This window comes from Siniperca chuatsi, linkage group LG4 (genome assembly GCF_020085105.1).
Source record: "Siniperca chuatsi isolate FFG_IHB_CAS linkage group LG4, ASM2008510v1, whole genome shotgun sequence".
In the NCBI taxonomy this organism is placed as follows: domain Eukaryota; kingdom Metazoa; phylum Chordata; class Actinopteri; order Centrarchiformes; family Sinipercidae; genus Siniperca; species Siniperca chuatsi.
The window spans coordinates 5346026-5367103 of record NC_058045.1 but is presented as its reverse complement, the minus strand read 5'-3'; the positions used below and the strand labels follow the sequence as shown (position 1 = coordinate 5367103).

The 21078-nt window shown below is 38.8% G+C and overlaps 1 protein-coding gene across 8 annotated transcripts in view; it reads right to left on the bottom strand.

Moving 5' to 3' along the window:
- Positions 1 to 21078, bottom strand: part of peak1 (pseudopodium-enriched atypical kinase 1) — a 105232-nt gene that overhangs the window by 66277 nt on the left and 17877 nt on the right. For 7 of the 8 annotated variants that reach the window (XM_044194116.1, XM_044194112.1, XM_044194113.1 and 4 more), the window contains exon 2: positions 19546 to 19649. The exons of the other annotated variant lie outside the window; for it this stretch is intronic. The gene's annotated coding sequence lies outside the window, so the exon portion shown is untranslated. The remainder of the gene's footprint in view (positions 1 to 19545; positions 19650 to 21078) is intronic. 8 annotated transcript variants of the gene reach the window in all.

Genomic DNA, 21078 nt, shown 5'->3' with positions numbered 1-21078 from the left:
ATGAAGGCTTGAGGCCATTCTCTGCTTTTTCATATTTAGTGGAAATGTCTGGGAAGGACAACACAGGGTTGTTGAAACTCCCACACCACAAAACGTTCCAAGTCTTTCTCTCCCCCACTCTCTCTCAATGCCACTATCAGTGCACAGCATTCTGGTGCTTTTTCAATCTGCCCTCCTTCCTCAGCTGCATAGCAAATAATTATTAACAGGATCAAAGCATATGAAAGGGCCTCTGCGTCAGTGAGGTTGAGCTTGGGGAGCCGGGTGACTGAAAGTGATAATGGCAAAGCACTGAATTGTTTTTGCCCTCTATATGCAGCGCTTGAGTATCTGAGCTCTGCAATTAATAATGGTGGAATTGAGAAACTATGTAAATTAAAGTAAATCGATTTCTGCTGTCTGCTTTTATGAAATTAAGTTATTCGCAACTATTATAAACTTTGAAGCAGTTGACTAAGAAAAATCCCTTACCCATGTCAAATTCATGGAACAATCAAAGTGAAAATTGAAATATCATTTTAGAGAGGCAATATAAAAATGACAGTCAAACATAACAACCAGGAAAAATGGAAACAGCAGCAGTGTATCCTGTGGAAACGTCCTTCCTCGAGCAAAACTACTATCTGTAACCAGCTCATTGCATGCCCCACTGTATATCTCTGTGAATGGACAGTTACATGCCCATAGCCACTGTGGGAATACAGTAAATAATGCTTAAAAGCACCCTGGCTTAGTTGGTAATATGCTCCACCAACTGAGTTGGACTAGGACAATTTGGTGCTTGACAAGTGTATGTGGATGCTTTAAGACTAATAAATGTGATGTAGACTGGTGCACATTTCCTGTAAGTAAAGAGAATGATGAAATACATACGATTTTAGAACACAGTGCGTGAGACACTCAGCTTTAGCACCGTTTTTACACTTAAATTGCAAAAGCAATGCCCTGAGCTTTACAATTTCAACCTACAGTCTGATTTTCTTTTGTAAGTAAGTTACAATAATCACAGTTGCACTAAAACTGTTACTGTGTAACACCCTGACTTCATTGTAAATTTCAGGAAGGTCTGGTCAAAATCAGGAAACTCTGAAATAACAATAAACATCATTATCTAAGTATAACTTGACATGTTATTATTAATGTTCTTTATTTTACTTCAACAGACATCTGACACATCATTCCTCAGGTTGCCTAAACATACACCTTTATGGTTTGTTCAGACTGAATGCAAACAAAAATTGGAAATATCGCAAATGCAATCAAAGTCGATGGAAATATGTGAATGGAGCTGCTCTAGGCTCTGTGTCGACTGAGGCAAAAATGTGTTCTGAGGTAAAAATGTTTTAAGCTGAGCAAAAAGCCCGTTTTCAGAGTTGAATGTACCGAGGGAACAAAAAGGAGATGGCCTGGAGGAAAATAACAGAAACAAATGAGTTCCTGGTAAGTCTGAAATTGTAACGCAAACAAATATGGAGCTGGAGTGTGTTCATGAATAAGAGGGAAAGAGCAGAGGTGCAACAGTCGTAATGTTAGCATGCTTAAGAAACTGCATGCTATGGATGTTACAGCCTGGTGATATTTCAAGTCTGAGCCTTGTTTGTTGTTGAGAGAGGTGTTCTCGTAAATAAATTGTAACTGAATTGTCCTTGACTATAGGAATAACAAGTTGAGTGGTATTACAGTTTACAACCTAATTTTGTAGTCTCATTTGCATCTTGTCTTCAGTTGTTTATAACAGTACCACTGCAATAACCATGTAATCTAAAGCCATTCATGTCTCATACAAGGAATTATCCGCTGATGAGATACATATGGGGGTGTGTGATTCGATCTTCTTCTCCTGAACTAGAGAGAAATATTATATTACATTACATATGTCACCACTATACAAAATTTAACTCTACACCAGCCACTGTGCATTTACTTCTCAAGAGCACGGAGATGATTTAAAATTAATATTTCACATGGCCATTTGATCCTATTAAATAGTAACAATGACAAAATCACAGAATCCCTCCCACTTTAAGGGCAAAGGCCGGCATTAGAGAGCAACGACGACAGATCAGCCTTGACACATTTCACTGAGCCAGAGGAAAGCATCATGTCATAAAATATTCAGGAGAAAGGGATATTTGATAGCCTAACCCGAGTAGAACAGAAATTGGGGAGAGTGATGAAATGGTGCAATATCAATCTGTGACCATAAAATACTGAATCACAGTTTAAGTATGCACACATGTGGAAAGGCTCAAAAACCCCTTATCTAATAGGGCAACCACGTATGGCTGTCCTATGAGAAAACGAGGAGACTGCAAAGGGTCCAGTGCAAGTTCAAAGAGATCAAGGGGGAGGAGGGAGAGTTTGAATAGTTTAAATTCGACATTAGCTATGTTTTGCACCCCGTCTTCTGTTGTCTCCTTACCTACAGTTTCAGCTACCATATGCACTTAAATAACCTAAAATTCGTATCAAAAGCATGTCTCTTTGAGGATTCTTGATTCAAAACCATTTGGAACACCTTCCCTAAAAGGTGATGATAGACTTCATATAGATTATATGAATGTAATGAAATTAATCTCAGCATTGCATGATACAGGAAGACCAAGAGTTATGCAAAGTAAGACTTTCTGTGTTTGTGCTATATGTATGTAGAAATGTATGTGTATATACAGTACATTCCTGAATGTGTGTGTCTTGTGTTTCTTCTGGTTTGTTTTGTTTTTGTCTATATTTCTAAAATGTTTTGTAATTTTGCTATTAATCTTATCTTTGTCTTTATGGCAAATGTAATAAATCAGAAAAGGGCAGGCAGCAATATTGTTTAATGCTGACTTGTCCCTGAGCAATACATCATCTTCTTTATGCGTATGCATTCAAAGGAGGATTGCGAAAACAACAGGCGATATGGCGGCAAGCAATACAAGTGCATAGCCACAATAGTGGGAGAGCATTTAGCTCTTTAGTTACCTTAGGAACCAATGTGGTATACATAACGTCACCTCTGCCTCATTTGGCCACAGGAAAACCACTAATTAAATTAAATTAGACTTATCACACCTGTAGCACCTCAACAGAAGTGACATTTTATAGTGATACCAGTTGAGCCTCATTAGAGGTTAAGACTGCTGACTGCTGATACTGTATTCATATTCTAATAAAATTTGAGGACAAAGGAAATCTGTTACTATATTTTAGCGTGTGATAAAAATTATCAGTGTAGGCTTTCATCAATTTGGTTACTTGTGTCTGCTATTTCCATTCATCTGCAAAGAGATGATATGTTACAATAGCTAAATGACATGATACAAACAAGGCAAATCATTCAGTTATGTTAAACATGATAATGATAAACATCAGCTCATAGATGGATGCTAAATACATGTACAGACTGCTACTGTTCAGCACAAAAATACTTAAAACAACAGACTATAAACATATGCCATTTGCGAGACATCATATCTACACATACTTGCTTTGAGAGATCACCTCATTCCAAACTTCTAATCTATGCATCACGTCCTCCTAATGTTCAAAATATAACAACTGTCTTTATCTGAAAAGTTTCCACTTCCCACAGAATTTCTCATTTTAGCACATTAGATGAGCACTCTGTTCTTCTACAAGCTGTAAACATTTCAAAGAAATCTCTGGCAGTACATTCACTGGAATGTTAAAAGAGAGAAAAGATACCTGTTGTTCATTACATAGAGAACTCATCTACCGCAGAGAGCTGAAATACACTTCAGAGTAACTATATACTATATATGAGTAGCTAAATTCAACTGCATTATGTTCAAGGGCATCGTTTGTGTGTTTCTTGGCCTGTACCAGGATTTCAAATGTTCATTCTCACCACTTTACCACGTGTCTCGTTCTTGCCACTTTTTCTTAATTGATCACTTTTCTGTCTGCTGGACTCGAGGATGGCTGGCAGTGAATCTCCATCATTTGAATTCAACACACAGGCCATGTCATGTAACGTCATTTCATGTTACCATGGACCACGGAATGCATTTCAAATTGGTCGGGCCCTTCAGCACCGCGATACACCCCCCGACTCCAAACACACACACACACAATGCCACTTATTTATGATATTACAGCTAACACATTATAAAAGAAACGTCAAACTCACCGCTGCTCTTTAAACACTGCAGAAGTAGTGTCTCCGTCTGCCGTTGTGCTGGAGGAAGGCCCTGGCAACCACCAAAGCAACCACTGTTACCGAAAACTCCCTGTGTGTGTTGGCGCTAGTGATGCGCAGATCGGCTCTCATGTGATCCGAATCCGCATGTACGCATAAATCATCCAACCGCCACCACCTGAATAAATTATTTTCTGCAATTTAGAGACCCGCACCTGCATGGACATGGAGCTTTTCAGGTGATTTCTTTGTGTGTCGTATTGATGTATGAGTGTTTTCGTTAACAGTTTACTTTTATGATTAGAGTCAGTAAATTTAAACGTTTCCATGCACACAGTAATGTTACAGCAAATATCTTTACATTTAAGCAGCAAAACTAAAAACTGTAGTTATAATTTAAACTTTTAGCTTCTGAAATAACATTTTTAGATTTTTAGATTTAGCTCTGATGGAGATCAGGATTTATCAGAAGGATGGCTGCTTTACTCCAAACTATTTCACTGTATGAAGCTGGGCTGTGTATGTGTGTGACCTTTGGGATGTGTAGAAGAACACAGAACATTAATTAATTAACATTAGATCCTGATCGATCCTGCCGGCTCGTCGGGAGATTTAAGTAATCAATGAAGTTACGCTGCTGTGCCTTGTGTGTAATTGCGCACAGCGTCTCTCTTAATGAGGAGAGGCTTCACCCTCTTTCACCCACCCGCAACCCACCCGCTATTAATCACAATGTTTATTTTTAAGACCCGGCCCACCCGATCCGCAGATTATCCCAGTGCCTGCGGATCTATGGAAGACGGGAAACTGACCGTCTCCCTTTCAGCTGCTGATACAATCAGGCGCTCCTGTGATAGACTGTGTCACACAGCGTAGATGAGCGAGTATGATTTATGTAGCTACCTTGATTTTTTTTCCTCATTTTTTAATTTTCTTTATATTTTTTTCACATTGATGTTCAAAAGTAGGTCGGGCCCCAAAGTTACGAGTTTGCAGGGCTGAATTTCAAGCTAAAGAAATAGAATATTCTGAATAATCTGAATATTCTGAATAATCACCTTGAATTCAGGATAGGATGTCAGAAAGCTGGGTCTGTCTTTGACATTCGAATAGTAACGGATTCCCTAAGTAGGACAGGGAAAGACAGATAATGAGTAGGTAATAAATAGTGAGACTACATGTCAAAGTCATTATGTCACTTTCTGAATACTCTTATACTACCATAAAAAGTCACATGGCTGTCTTCAACCTCATTCTTCGACCCTCATGATGAGTGCTATAGATGTGATGACTGAGTCATCACAAAGCGCAGCAAGACATCAAGTTCTATCAGCGCTTCTCCTAATGCATAGAAATGAAGTCATTAGAAGAGTGAGCGCAGGCAATCCCTGCTGCATTTTACAGCCTCATGTCGCTCAGTTCTATTTATAGGATGTCAGGCCTAAATTACCCCTTTGAAGTGTAATTCGTAATATTCACCGGGTACAAAATAATGAGGGAAGTCACTGGTAGCTACGCTGTGGATCACCATGAAAGCAGGATCACTGCTTTGAGCAACAGTGTGCATACAATTTAAAAAGGGCACTGTGGAAAATGAAACAAGTTTTTGGATAATGGGGCTTGCTGAAGACGGGTTTGCAAAGGAAGATGATTCCAGATACTTTTACATATTATATGCGTTTGCTTCAGGTCTGTCAAGCAGTAAGATAATCTAGCCAGGAAAGGCATTAATAAATGCTGCACTTTTCTATGTCCTCTCAATAATTTCAATACGAAAAGTATATGGACAGAAAATTATAAAGAGGATGAGAAACTCCCATTTCCACACTAAAACAATACTCCTTAATGAAAAGGTGACATTAACAACTGTAAGATGCTTCCAAGTTAATGCCGTTAATTTAAATAAATAACCTTTAAAAAATAACTTGAATAAAAGAGCTGAATACTCTCATACACCTTTATCTGCTTTTTGCTGTTAGTCAGACAATGACCTTCATCAAGAACAGTTAGCTTAACTGTCAGTTCAATTTTATTGCAGCTCAGTGGGCAAAGGGACAAGAGTCAGTGGTTTGGCAAACAGTGCACTGGAGAAAGCCAAGATATAGTCGCCCTCTTTATTTTAATGAATCATTTTGAATCGAATCATGACTCCAAGAATCGGAATTGAATCGAAATACCCACCCCTATTGTTCAGGTTTCCTATTATTGTGCCCATCCTCCCAAACTGTTCAACTACAACTACAGACACAGTGCAAATTCTGTTTTGGGAAACTTGTGAAAGCCTCTGTAGAAATGCTTGGTTGCTTTGTTCTGGCCTGAAGTGATGCTCACACATCTATGCCAGTCTGTCGAGAAATATTTCAACTCTACCAGGCTTGCATTCCATCAACAGCTGAGCTTATGAGAGACAAGCACCAACAGGACGCCACGACACAGCCAGAACCCTGGATCAGGCAATGAAGGCTTTAAGAGCTGAATCACGTTGCAACTTGACAAGGTTTGGGGATTCATAACAATGTAGCTCTGGACTGCTGTGAATTTTACCCTTTGAAATGTCATGACGAGTTTAAACCAATGCAGTCTGTCATTATAAATGGGACCAACAATGTGAATCTGACAATGTGAATGCAAAAACAGGGAATACACTAGATTTTGGGTGAGGTTTTGGGGCTAATCAGGTTTTAAGATATAGATGAGTTACAGGTATAGACTAAATGTTGAGTGCTGACACAATAATCCTGACAAAATTAAGAAAAATAAGGCAAAACACTGTGGCTACCGAGTCTTCTTAGTAAGCCATGTTTCATGCTATATCATTATCCAGTGATTTTGTGTAACAGTAGATGAAGAAACACAGCTGCCACGGAGGCTGCTGCTGCAAACTGCAGCGTAGAACTGCAACTAATGATCCTTACACAGATTTCACTTCCATGAGGAGAAGAACAATATCTGAGTAGCCGGATGCAAGTGCCTGCATCTTGAGGACAGGATGAAAAAGATGATGGTGATATGTGAACTGTCATTTCTGAAATGTATCTAGTAATTAAGAACACTGTCAAGCAGGTAAATTAGAGGACACGTAAAACTTCACTGCTTCTATTCCTTTAGTTTGCACAGGAAGGACTGACAGCATATCAAACGGCCCTCACACCCAGTCACACATCCGGGACCCAACATAAAATAGCACTACTGTTTTGGATGATAATTGTTTTCCAGTGCCATTTTTCTTGTTACACCCTCATTCTTTCCCTTTCCCCTTTGATCCTTCATGTATACGTTTCTTGACAAGTTCAATTTAGACCAGTAATGGGTGGGGAAACGATGGTGGGGAAGGTCCTTCATAGCAGCGCTAGTCACAATCATTGTTATCTCTGTCTCTCTTATGTTGGACTTGGAAGGTTTGAATTAACTTTGTAATGGCCATTCCCCATAAAGTAGACTGTAGTATAGAGCATATACAAGTGTGATACAGAAATATTCGAATTTATGCTGCTGTACTTTTCATCACTGCCTACAACTGTACAACTTCCTAGTCCTGGCAAGGATGTGCACTCTTCTGTAATGCTTTAGTCCAACGAACAAAGAATCCTGCAGTGGATATAATTCTCCATCAGGGATTCACCTTACTTTGCACCAAGTTTCCTTTTTCACCTTGATGGGATATTGAAAGAGATATTATATATTTCTGGTCAATTTTTAACCCTGTCCCACTTTTCTTTCCTGAAATAGTTTCCATTTTTTCCCGTCCCCCTGCCAAGTTCTCTAAAATCTAATTTAGTTTTGGCCATTTGGCATCTGAAGACAGATTTGGCTCTGCGGGCCTTCTGGCAAGATGTAACACACAAAGTTTCCAAAGAAAAGGGACAGACTATTAATCCATTGAGAGAAAGTTATTACCTTGTGACACTGGAAGGAAACAATCAACCCTAACCCTTAGCTTTTATGAGATGCAACATAGGAATTTACATACAATTTTCACAGATCAGTCCTCATCCCTCTGTAAACAAAAGCATTCTTTCAGTTCAACTTTTTCTCAAGGTTCCGCAGGGATATGTGATTATGTGCTGCAGCCTTTTTCATTGTTTGTAATCATGAACCGACACAAGTTACATACATTTCATATTCATTTAAACAATTTAGCCTGCCTCAGACTATTTACTTAAAATAATACGCCTCTATCTTTCACTAAATGTGGCTGAATTTGAACTTACTTTACACCTGAGTTTAACTAGTAGAACTAGTTACATTGTACATGTTGGGAAATAAAGTTGTTCTTGAGTGACAACTGTAATAACAAAATCTTACACCCAAAGCTTTAAAACCTAATAAGCCTGATTATCCTCATGGTTTAAGAACAGAAAAAAGAAGGTACACTTATCTCAAATATGTCCTGGGTAATCATTCTGTCTTAATCATCTCTCATTCTTTCTCAGTGACATAGCTTCAGTGTTAACATCTTGATGACATTACCAGTTCAAGTCCCCATCTGGTTTCTGCCTTTGTCAGAGACACACTCATTTTTCAACGCTGTCCATCTTTATTATAAAACTAGCCAGTCATCTCATGATTGGCAATATGAAAATATGATTGATATATAGAATTTCCCTGATGTGATATTCTTTTGGCAGTTCTTTCAGCCAGGCTAATCAGGTACTGTGTTCAACTGGTTCCATTTATACTGCAGTACAAATGCATCCAATTTAGTGAAATTCTCAATTGCTCCTCAGTGACTTCAGTACTGGTAATGTATACAAGATTGAGATTTGAAGTCAAAACACCACTAACTAACTATATACTGTTGCTCTGTAACAGTCTCTGTATTTTTTGTTTATTGTATATGCTGTTTATATGGGGATGGGATATTGCCTGATTCAACAAAAAGGAAAGAAAGAAGGTGACCATAATGACATCACCTTTGGGGTTGTCTGACCCTTTGAGGTGATCTATCACCACATATTGCCTTCTCCGCCAAAATCTCTCATTACCAGGCCATTGGTTGACTGCATTACATGCATACAGATTGCGCATTATTCTGAATGAAATGGGGCAAATTAGAGCGCAAATGATCAATAACGGAGCAGGAGTGCTGGGTGAGGGCCAAAGAGTGGACTCTCATAGATCGAGGGTACCAAATGTGCTGTGCACCATAGATGAAAGATTACCTATTAGCTCAGAGGCTCCATTTTCATACTCATCAATAATGCATGTAGTATAGATTTTCTCCCCTGCTAACTGACCGATTAGTTTGCATTATTTGCCATGGAGGAATTATGTTTATATTGGAAGTGGAAGGTCAGCATTAAGAGTATATCCTTTAGTGCAGTTCCAATCTTTCTGTCCCCACCAAACTTAATTTTGGGGCGGAATTAACTCATCTAAATATTTCTAAGTTGGGTAAAACATTAATGTCCAGCTTAATGTACAAAATAATGAGGTATATCTATCTGAGCTACTGCATTTAAATGCCATCAGCTAGCAACGCCAATTACTAAACTGGCCTTTCAAGATTTAAGGGCAAGAGTGAGATTAAAGTGTAAATACAAATATTACTGAGTAACACTTCCTTCTCATTTAAATTCTACAGAAGTTCAACCTTTTTGTGAGACTGTTTTCTTAAAAAAATGACTAGAAATACTAAGTTAATTTAAATATTTCCTTATTTCCTAGCCTTTAGGATAAATTTAACCATCTATCCTGACTAAATCAGTGAAACAAGGACATTTCTGAAACTTCCAAAAGCAGATATTTGTTTGAAATAAGCATCAAATAAACAGAAGAAATTTACATATAAAAGTGTTTTTAATGTGTATATGAGCTTAAAACTAGCATTTATGCGTCATGTTACGGGTAAAGAAAATCATGATTGATGTGAAGTCTGACAGATGTCAGAGGTCTGGTACAGAGGACGGCATTCACCCCACCCTTCAAGTTTCAGAGAGCTGGCATGTAAACACAGCTGAAAAAACACGCAATAGAGGGTGGGATGAACAGGGTCTGGCCGGGTGTGGAGGAGTCACAACAAGGCAAGATTACATATAGAGCAGAGAAACTCAAGTCTCCTCACGCATAACATCCACCCAAATGACAATGGCCAGTAGTTACACTGGTCTGAACCAGTATTTTCATGTGCTAAAGGCTTAATAAGATTGTGACAGAGGGATTACACAACAGCTCTGTAGACTGTGAAGGCAGGAGGACGATTTTACTTTAACCTACCTATCCCTTTTTCTGAAAATCCATGCAAGTTCTCTTCTGGGAAGGAATGTAGTTTGCATGGTATGACATACAGAGATCAATTCATCAAACTTGCTGTTGAAAAAAGCACATTGGTGACTCGAGAGCTATCATGGTGTTTCACTGGATTCAAGATGGGGGGGGGTCAAGATCAAGTACTTTCAGCAGTCGCATTCAATTGGATTGCTCCTGTGTTGTCAATAAACCTGGTGCAGCGTAATATGTGTTAAGGTTCTTCTTCCAGTTATAATGTCATTCTAATAGCAACTAAATCCCTTCAAAATTGACAGGATGATAAATCCCTCGCAGGCAACGTTCTATCCTTATCTGGCCTTGCACATCACCTCCGATACTGAGTGACATCAATCACATATTAGTTTGTGTGCGCACCTGTGTGCACACAAGTCCAGTGGTGAAAGTGAGACCCTGCCAATCTTTCTGTTCATCACCTTTTACATAACTTCTTGATTAAACTTTTACAGTTGTTTTCCATCACATGCTTCAAAGTTTCTATACACTTTTATTGGAAACACTTCTGAACAGTTGCAAACATGCTAAAGCAGAAATCAAAGTCATGCTACAAGCCTCTCAAAACTGCTTCAAGGCTGTTTAAATCTCTACAAAAATCCAAGCGAAGTAGTGTTAAAAAAACAACAACAATATTTTTACAGCCTTTTTAAGTACATTCTAAAATCAACAAAATATATATGCCACTTAAAATATAATCAAATGCTCAGACACACTCAAACAAGATACTTGTACAGCTTAAAACAGAGCTGTGACTATACTGCTGAAATAAAGCAAAAGCTAAGTGCTATTTGATTGGAAAGCCAGAGGTATTACTCAATTGGAAAACAGCGATACTTGTCTTAGAAATTTTCCATTTTAACTTTAATATCAACTCCAAAGCATGAAATCCAATTTCTCATTCCATCTTCAAAGCACAAACAACACAGGGGGGCAGAGGTTGAACAGTTGAAACTCCAGCTTGTTTGAAGAGCCAGGCAAGACAAGGTTGACTAAACAGTGAAACAATAGGTGGTCAGACTAAAGGGCTTGGGGCAGATCAAGTTGAAAGTCTTTGGGCAGACTGGTGGCCAATAAATCTGAAACACAGATTGCATGACACCATTTGAAGTAACTAGATCTATTTTCAAAAGTCAGGGACTTCCCCCTCTATAATACCCTTACGTGCTGATTTGAGGTTGGCAGAAAGCATAAAACAGAATCAAGCAATGTCCATGATAGATTATGTCGAGGTGGTTCTCTTATAAATACCTGCACCTGGACAACAGGCTAGAGTGGGCTGGGAACACAGGGGCCCTCTACAAGAAGGACCAGAGCTGGCTCTACCTCCTGCAGAGGCTCAGAGGCTTCAATGTCTGCGACAAGATGCTGCAGATGTTCTACCAGTGTGTGGTGGCCAGCACTAGCTTTTATGCTGCCATGTGCTGGGGCCGGAGCGTGAGGGCAAGAGACACTAACAAGCTCAACAAGCTAAATAGGCAGGCCAGCTCAGTGATTGGAGGAGGAGTTGAGCTGGACTCTCTGGAGGCGGTGACGGAGAAGAGGATACTGTCCAAGTTGGTTAGCACCCTGAACAATGTCTCCCACCCCCCCCAAGGCATGCTGGTTGAGAAGAGAAGAGTCTTCAGCCAAAGACTTACACCCCCAAGGTGTTCCACCGAGCGGCACTGGAGATCATTCCTGCCGGTGGCCATCAAACTGTTTAACTCATCCCAGCTTTGTCGCAGTATGGCCATCAGTGGACTTGGAGGCTGCTGAGGTCTTATGGACTTGCTAATTGGACTTTATAATTACATTTTCCGTAACCTCTGGCACAGTGTAATACATCTCTTGTAACTTATAATTACATTCATTTTGTGTACACCTTACTGCAATTTACACTGTTGTGTGCATGCTTAAAAGGGCATGCTTTTTTGTCCTTTTTTTCCCTTTTAATAGTCACTTACTTCAGTTCACATTCAGATGATTAACATTGGTCAGTAATGGAAACAGAAACATAGGGTAACCAAGGTAACATGATTTTTGAGAGAATACCAAATTGTTTCCTTCTGCAAAAGGACAAAATGACTAACCCATTCCATTAAATCTCAAGGCAGTTACTGGATTTATTAAACTATGACTAATATCCCTGTCTTCAGTATAAGAACCAGCATAAACTGTCACACATACCCTAAAATGTCACTGACCTTCGCATGCTTTACCTATGGATGTTGCTGCTTTTGTTCACACCGGGGCCAATGATTAAAGATTTATAGTGAATGTCCTAAGATGGCTAATTACCTCAGAGCATCTTACACAGAAAATCCACTCCAGCTTCTAATCCCACATGATGGGAATTGCCAGTGCATTTATGGGTTAAGATGCATGTGTTAAAGCAGCTTAAACGACATTGTTACAGTTGCTTTGCAATACACTACGGATGACTTGGAGGCATTTTGGAGCAGTAGTATGTGTAGGGCTCTATGTGAGCCACAGATCAAGAAATAAACCAAAACTAAGGGTCTACAGTCATGCTAGCAGCTCTGCAAGGCTGTACTGGAGCTAAATTCTTCAGCATGCTAACATGCTCACATTGATAATGCTAGCATGTTGGTTTAGTAGGTATAATGTTTACCATGTTGATTTAGCAGGTATTTGGTCATAAACCAAAGTATTGGACTCAATTATATTTCGACCAGATGATGGTGCTGGATGAAAAGTCAGGAGATCAAAGTTATCACTATTCATCCCCAATAGTTATCCGAGTTATTTCAATAAAGAACTAAAAAGTCAACCTCATGGTTGACCTAGAGGAAAAGAGGATCACTGAAGTTGACAGGATACATTGTCTGGGCACCGTGGATATTCTGTACCACATCTAATCCATGTAGTACAAGTTCAGATATTTGATATGATAATTAAAAAAAATTGACCTGCTGGTGGCACTAGAGGAAAAGTCAGGTGTTCACCAAAGTCAGTGGGAATCATCCTCTGGGGAACATGAATGTCTGTACAAATGTTCAGAGCAAACCATTCAATAGTTGTCGAGATCTTTTCATTTCTGAACCAAAGTGGTGGGCCGTCCTTAGAGTCATTTCGCTAACAAAGTGAGAACACAGAAAATCTAAGGCTGGTTTGAAGTGAAACAAGTTATTAATTTATGATAACAATAAATTTAGGTTTATTTAGAATACAGACTGCATGGGTAAGTAGAGCTTCAAAGAAAAAGATAACACTGATACTTCCTCTATTCAGCCTGGATAAAGCAAAGTTAAGCTCCCTGCATAATAAATATCAACATTCTTCATTGATGAATGGGAGGGTGGTTGCATGCGTGGGAAAGCATGTCCATATCTTGGCAGCCTTGACTAAGGACTGGGGAAGAGCCATGGCAGGCTATGAGGAGCGATGACCTCTTCTCATGCAATGGCACATTCCTGTCATAACTAAGTTGAAACAGGCCTGGGATAACTATAGCAAGCAGCGTGGAGGGGACGGGGGTCACAGCTTGGTGGAATTTAGGGGAGACTGCCACCTACCCCTCTTAAACAATTTTGAATAGGCTACCTAAATCCACCAAGACTGCCACTGGGCCTAGAAGGTTCAGGATGTCAAAACTGACATCATTTTACCACTTCACCTTTGTTCTATTAGCAGGAAGAGGAAGCAAGAAAACAATCTAAACATGTGGTCAGTGTGCTTGGGATGTAGGCCAGAAGACATATTTTCTTAAAAATAAACTCATTTATTAAAGGAATGTAAATCAAATGTCTAACTCCAACAAGAGTTGCCAATTTTTTCATCTATCAGGTGGTAATGTATATTTAAGATATTACTAATATTTTAAACAATTGTTCTGTGTCTGCTTATTTCAGGTTTTAGCCCACAGACTATCTCCTGAACATTAAATCTATAAACTGAACTGTCATGAAAACCAGTTGGTGTGAGTGTTGTTTTTTTTTTTTTTTTTTTTTTTTTTTTTTTAAATCTAATCATAACCAGATCTGACTTGTGAGAACTTGTAGTTGATAACTTCCATATATCAGGCAAATACTTGCCATTTAAAAAAAAAATTGGCATATAAAGCATATACAAATTAGCAATAACAAAATGTGTAACTCCAATGAACTTGTGTTGGTGATGTTTGTTATCCCTTTGAGGTTCCCTCTGACTAACAGATAATAATAAGGAAATGGAGCAGAGAGTTGACCCATAGATCATTTGATATTGATGTTTCAGACTTCTGTGACTCCCTTAGTGAAATTCGCTTTCACTCTCTGAGGTGGTCTGATGGGAACTCCAACAGCTGCTGGTTTCCATAGACCACTTAATGGGGTCTTAAGGGAAAGTCAGGGATTGAAAGAGTGAGGCAAAGTAGGAGTGTGATGGGAATACATGTTCCAGACACCCACTCATTTATTGATCTCCACTGACCTTGGCTCTTTTGACATGGTGGGCAGACCACTATCCAAGGTCTATCTTTTTCCACTTTCACACTACATTTCCTGAAAGTTAGATACTTTCTATGGCTTAATTGATTTAAACCTTATCAATGGGGCCCTAATGGGAAAACTTCACATTGTTTACTGTTGGAGCAAGATAGCAAGGGCACTTTTAGTGAGCATTGTTGAAGTGGTAACTGTAGAGGCAAAAAGCACAGGGCACATCCTAATCCATTTATCAAGGACAATCATAGCGGGGGAAATGCAGCAATCAATAAGAAGCGTAACTTAAAGAGCCTCCATGAGTCAACAGTGTGTAATCTTGATGGATCTATACATATATACTGCCAGTCAATACACACAGACTTTCAGAGTGGTCAGAAACTCCACAGGGAATCAAACGCTACACTAAACAGAACATAAAAAGTCCTGTAAAACTAGGGGTGAAGCTAAAGCGGTTTTCAGTCTTCATGCAGATGCAAATGAGGGTAACACTACAGATTAACCATCTTACAAGGCAATCTTAAATAGTTAAGTGACTTTCAAACTAAAAAGAGGATGTAACTTTATTGTACTGCCAAATTATGTGAGAAAAAAATGCACTTCCACATTTATTTTGGCCAAATAGCCACAGTAAAAATAATATTGGACCTGATTAAGTAGACAAACTGGCAGACATTGTCAATTAAGCTGATAAGAATTAAAACATAATTTATAATCTATTTTAGTTCTTCATTTTGCTACACCATCTTCATATTCAGTGCCCGAACATTATACTGCCAACCCCAGGGTTTAGAAATCTTTATATGCTAGTTTTACTGTATGTGTTTTCAAATACTTCAGATATTTATGATAGTATGAGCTGTATTTTGCCATGATGCTATCAGAATAACAACTTTGTCACATATGTGTGTTTAGATTAAATTAGTGTGTGTGATGTCACACACAAACATGTTTCTGAAGGGGCAGTTTGAAGACTTTGGGTTCACCATTCACCATCCTGCCAAGGCATGGGTAGAAGTGCGGTGGAACGTGCAATATGCAGTTAATCAAACACATATCCCTTTTCAAGCCTGAATATTTTTTAAATGCAACAATCCTTGTTTAAATCACTGACAAAATATGCATGAGAAAAAATGGCATTACCTCTTCAGAGCCTGGCTTGTTGTGGAAACATGAGAATTTGGAGGTTGACATGTTTTGGAGACAGTATCTAGAGGACTTTTAATAAAGTAGAAATGTTCTCCTTCTTTTCTCCTTTTCTTAAAACTGACCTATAGCAATACTGCTCTTTGATAACACTGATGGTCTACAAATATATTAGTGCTGCTGTACAATTTGGACCATTAAACATGTCCATTATGACCTACATTTTCAAAAGGAAACACCTAGCACTGACCCTGACAGCCCTATCAACCCCAGTGGGAATGAACCTCACCTACAGTAGCTCTGCAAGTGTGGAGAGAACATTTAAACTGTGGGAGCCCAGAAAAACCAGTGTCATGTTCCTGTTGGACAAAACCAACTGTTATAGCTACAGTGGCTAGGCTGTCACCTGCTTGGGGGAGAAAAAAGTCTTTTGAATAAAAAGTTCATAATGAATGATGAAAGCTATATTAGACTAATTATTTGACATAATCTGCTACTCTTGTACTTCATTTGTTCAAAAACATCATGTGTTTAAATACTCACTCACTAAAATTAGAAAATTGTTCGCAAAAAGGACTGAGGTTACAGCTAAGTGTTTACACTGGATTTGTTCTAACAATCGTAATCAAGGGATTAGCTCAAAACGAGGGGAGTTGATGGTTCTTGACTTGAGCGTTCATTTGTTGTGTTTAGTTTTCGTTTTTTATTGCATCTGTTTGTATGTAGGAAGTTGTTGTAGATGAAGGAAAGAGAGGAGAGTATAGCAGCAAGATAGAATGAGAATTAGTTGGATGGTATATTAGCTCCGATGATTTGGAATTCTGCAATTGTAGTATAGGTGCAATTTCCCATGAATCAAAAATAAAGATATTAAATATTTAGTATTATTTAACCACATCCACAACTGTATGGTCAATTTGTTGTTTTTGTGTATAATAAATATGGTCAAAGCAATTAATTTTTATCAGTTTCTCAATTTAACAATCTCCCTGGTTCAGTCTTATTCAGTTATATACAAACTACGCTAATTTGCTTTGGGGTAGAATGCTGCCAGCAATTTATTTTCATTCCCTTCAATAGCCAAACTAAGACTGGCGGAAGAGTTGAAGATGCTTGTGGTACTTTTCAAGCACTGGCAGCAATGACAAGAAGAATACTTTCTTTTTGTTTCTCTTTTGTTTGTGGATTCTTTCTTCCTATGCAATCTCTACTAAACAGTGTCAATAAATGCTGTTGCACTACAGCACACATGTTGGCTTTGGCAACTGTAATACAGATCTGATTTTACCACTGCTGCTATCATATTTGTGGATAATTATTACCCCCCACACACCCCCATTCCCCCAACCCCAAACTAAGTAATTAAGTTCCCCAGAGGAAATCAAGAAGAGATATGGATGCCACATTCTTGCATCCCCTTGAGCACATTCAAGTTAATGCCCTCACTATCAGTGAATCAGCATTTAGAATATAATTACGTCAAAAACAACGCACTCAAATCATCTCCCCCCTAAAGATCCCCCTAATCCTCCATGAGACTAGATGGCGCAGGGTCTATCTGTGGGAGCCTGTGAACACAGACCAATGTGGCTAGCCTGGACTCAGCCAAAGACTTGGCAAGTCCAATTATGCTCAAGCCATTTCAAAGTCCATCTAAAGACAAATGTGGGATTTTGCTATGGTGCTAATTAGGCCTTGGAATCAACTCATGGTGCACATGCCATAGCCACAATAGTTGGATCACAGTACCCTGATAGCCTAAACTTTTGCATGTTGAAACAGTGGACTACTATAGCTATTTATTATTTCGTTTGAAATATTTTTTGTGATAAAAACATTAATGGCACCATCATATAAAAGGCTAAATCACTATCGCTAATGACATTTGCACCTTCTGAAATTCATACATTGGAAATCAAAATACAGACATAGAAATTAAAACTGAATCCCCTAAAAAGCTGAAACGCATTCATATTTTTATCCAAAGAGTATATCCATAGATACAGATACACAGAAATAGATACACAGATAGTATAAATACTGCAGATGCTCAAGATTTGTAGTACCAAAAAGAAAGAAAAATCCGACATCAGCATCAAAACCACATTATGTTTGCAAGACACAATAACAGACAAAAGAGATCAAATGTGTCAGGTGGAGACGGAAAAAATTAATGCAAAATATGTATTGTGAATATGAAACAGAACAGTGATGACAACCATGTTGGCATTAAATGCAGAGGGACTTACTGACATAACACAACATAGCTGTCTCAGTCATCAAAGTAGAGGTGGTAATAACCACCAAAACAGAACAAAAACAAAACATGGCCAGAAATAGCTGCTGAGCTTTGTAGGTGATATGAAGCTACAATTTTGAAATACCTTGGTTATGAAGTCAGAAAGGATGAAATCATTTCCCAGAAAGAGAAGATGAGTGTATACTAAAAAAAAAATAATTCCATATCAATTGAATCATTTGAACTGGGATTGAATTAAACTCCAACATGTAAAGCAATCAGCTAAATAAAAAGAATGGTTTCAACATACAGTATCACTCAAAGTGACACATCTTATCATTGTGGTACTGGGAATGTGTGGGGAAAAGCATACCTAGACATGCTTTTGACCTCTCCCTCCCCTTGGTCATGGGTACTATAACAACACGATGCATTTTAGGCTTCTCGGTATGAGCTGAGATGAGGAGAGACTTTGCTCAAATACAAATGGGTTCTGGATAGATCTAAACTAAGTTACAGACAGACATACATCTACCCACACAGTTTAGTTAACAGGGTGCGGTTGCTGAGCAGTTTGACTAATTTGACTGCTTTGTAGTTGTTCTTCTGTGCCAAAGCATGAGAATACTGGTTACAGAAAGATTTATAGAAGGGCAGGCACAAAGGCAAAGACCTAACAAACATTAGACTAGGCAGCAAGGGCAGACACTGAAATACACAATATGGCCATCTAGTCTGCCTGTGCAAGGATGACTAAAGCTGTGTATCACAGATTAAGTCTACTTCAAATATTATGTAAAGTCAGAGCTATCAGAATGAATAACACATCAAAACCAGCCTGTCTGTGAAAAGCCAGGTTGAAGATGTCGATTTTTTAGTCATGAGTGCCTTTTCTTTGGCTTGCTGTGGTGATGTTGCAGCTGGTTGTTTAATTTTGTGATGTTGTGTTACCCTGTGGTGCTGCGGTTTATTTGTACAAACCAATATTACTCATGTCTCAATGGCATTTACAGGCCAACAGTAAAAAAAAAAAAAAGGCAGAAGGTTCCCATTCCAGCTCAAGCTCTTATAGAAGAAAGGGGAAAAACTCCCTCAGAGCATTCAGTGGTGTAAAACAGTTTTGTCATTTTTTTATGTAAAGTAGCTTAGAGAGAAATTAGGAGTGCTTCGTTGAATGCAACAGATCTCCCTGCAAATTCTAAACTGACAGAACTACTGTCATGTGCGCAGAGATTGGATAACGGTATAAATTGAAGCAGCAATTTTAATATGATTAATTGTGCAGCCCAACTGCAGATAATAACAGGAACAGAAATTCTGACTCCGCTTACCTGCCAGGCTATGCCTGTTGTCTTGAGTATTATAGGTCTGAAAGCACCAGAACTCGTTGATTCAGGCAAAGCCACGGGGCATCCTAAGGCTGCAGCCAATTTTCCTGCAGACAAGGGAGGCAAGAGGGCAGATGTCAGCTTTATGTCACCATCAAGTGCTCCTGGTGAGCGCCTACTCCTGAGAAGTCACAGATACAGGCTAATTTAAATTAATGGATTTTTGTTTAGAAATGACAAACTGACACTCACTTTTTTTGTGTATTCACATTTAAATCAAGAGAAGCACAGAACAATTTATTATTCACATATGTATTAAATGTTCCAACTACTTGTTTAGATGTTACTAAATACAGCGAATCACTAAAAAAGCCAAAAACTGCAGAGACTGCATATAAATGAGCAGCAGATAGAGTTGTGATATTTGTACGAGAACTGGCACAAGATTAGCAGATTCCATGCCTGGAGATTGCTTCCACAAGAAAAAGGAACAGGGGTAAAAGATGACAAGGTTAATGATAATGAGGTGGAGGTATGGGGAGGCCCCCGGAGAGTGAGCTGCTCAGTTATCGTCATTAAAAAAAAAACTAACCTGTAAAGCTTTGTGGCCTGTTGGCACCTGTTTGCTTCATGCTGAGGTCAGTCAAGAGGGTAGATAGAACACATATGATACACAACAAGTCTGCTTTGTCCTTAACAGCAACAGCATCAGCACAAAATCTGCCACCAGGGCAAAAAGTAAGAAAAGAAAGAGCGATCTCCCCCTCTTCAACAGGATAATGATCTCACATTATCTTGAAAGGATCTAATAGGTCTAGCAGTAAGACAAAGTTAAAAAGGGTTTTTTTGAGGGCAGTGACTCTCTACAGGGCACCAAGCCGAGAATGAGCCTGACAAAAACACTGCTCTCACTTAATGTGGGATAATCTTCATAAACATTCACATCACCCCGCCAAAAAGCCACTGTGCATTAATAATGCCAACAGACTAACGAACCATTTCAAACTCAGTCTCCACAACATGGTCACGTCCCAATTCTCATTAAAAGCCATGAGTCAACAGAAATTAGACATGAACCACTCCCCAGCCCTAAATTCATCCCTGCAGGCATGGCATTCTGGTTTTGCCCTCTTTATACTGTAGTCTGCTCAGGCAAGAAACCAAGCTATATAAGGAATTGTTAGTGTAGAGCACAGCTAGTGGCTCTAAACTATTAGAGCCAAGGGTTTAGAGGTGGGGAGTCTGTTTACACTGAAAGCATTTTTATTTTTTGTTTTAAGAGGGTCCACTTGCTAAACATGACTCAAGCTTTAATGTACAATCCAACACTAATATTGGCTGCCAGTGGGCAGAGGATGGGGAGAGGTGAACAGAATGTTTGTGTGAACACATGCAGGTGAGTGTTGGGCACATGTTCATATTTGTCCTTACATGTCCTCATTTTGTCAATGTGTATACTTTGCAATTTTGCCACAAAAATCAAACTAACTTAATGTAATGTGCATGTATAATATCGCATCATATTTTAGCATGATC